General features: G+C 43.1%; 1 protein-coding gene across 1 annotated transcript in view; it reads right to left on the reverse strand.

Annotated features, from left to right (window-relative positions):
• The window catches only part of LOC118327834 (rho-related GTP-binding protein RhoA-D), a 17800-nt gene extending 17236 nt beyond the window's left edge, over positions 1 to 564 (reverse strand). Inside the window, exon 1 of the mRNA XM_035661314.1 lies at positions 483 to 564. The gene's annotated coding sequence lies outside the window, so the exon portion shown is untranslated. The remainder of the gene's footprint in view (positions 1 to 482) is intronic.

The following is a 564-nucleotide window of genomic DNA, read 5'->3' on the forward strand; positions in this document are numbered from 1 at the left end:
CTCTCTCTCTCTCTCTTCCACATGTTTTGTTGCGTTTGAAAATCATTGTTGGCAGTTCAAACAACGCCCTCTAACAAATGGGACTCTTTAATAATGAGGAAATCAAAGTGTTCCCAGGAATAGAAATGGCTCATTAGGAGATTTTGCAATGCGGAGTTGCTTATTGAGGTCGCAGCACTTGGACAGACTGTAACATACCAGCAGGATCTGATCCGCTGCTTTGACTTTGAAACTACCAACAAATGAAGCAATCAACAGTTGTACAGAAACACGCCCTGCCAAGTGACACCAACACCGGGTATACTTCATTATAATAACCCCCGGGGGAAGAAACTACCTGAGAGGGAAAAAAAAGGCGAATGTTAGTATGAGGACAAGCCACCACCTTGTTCTCTCACCCAAGTAAGTGAGCTATAATTAGACTGCCGACTTGTGTCAAATAAGAATATTGAGTCAAACTACAGCCTCCGGTTCATAATTACCTGCCAGCAGCCGGATGAGAGGTTTTAATAAATATTAATCCCCGTTTGCTCTTTCCTCTTGATCGTGACACACACACACACA

This window comes from Morone saxatilis, unplaced genomic scaffold, assembly GCF_004916995.1.
Source record: "Morone saxatilis isolate NCDOM2014 unplaced genomic scaffold, NCSU_SB_2.0 Contig18, whole genome shotgun sequence".
In the NCBI taxonomy this organism is placed as follows: Eukaryota; Metazoa; Chordata; class Actinopteri; family Moronidae; genus Morone; species Morone saxatilis.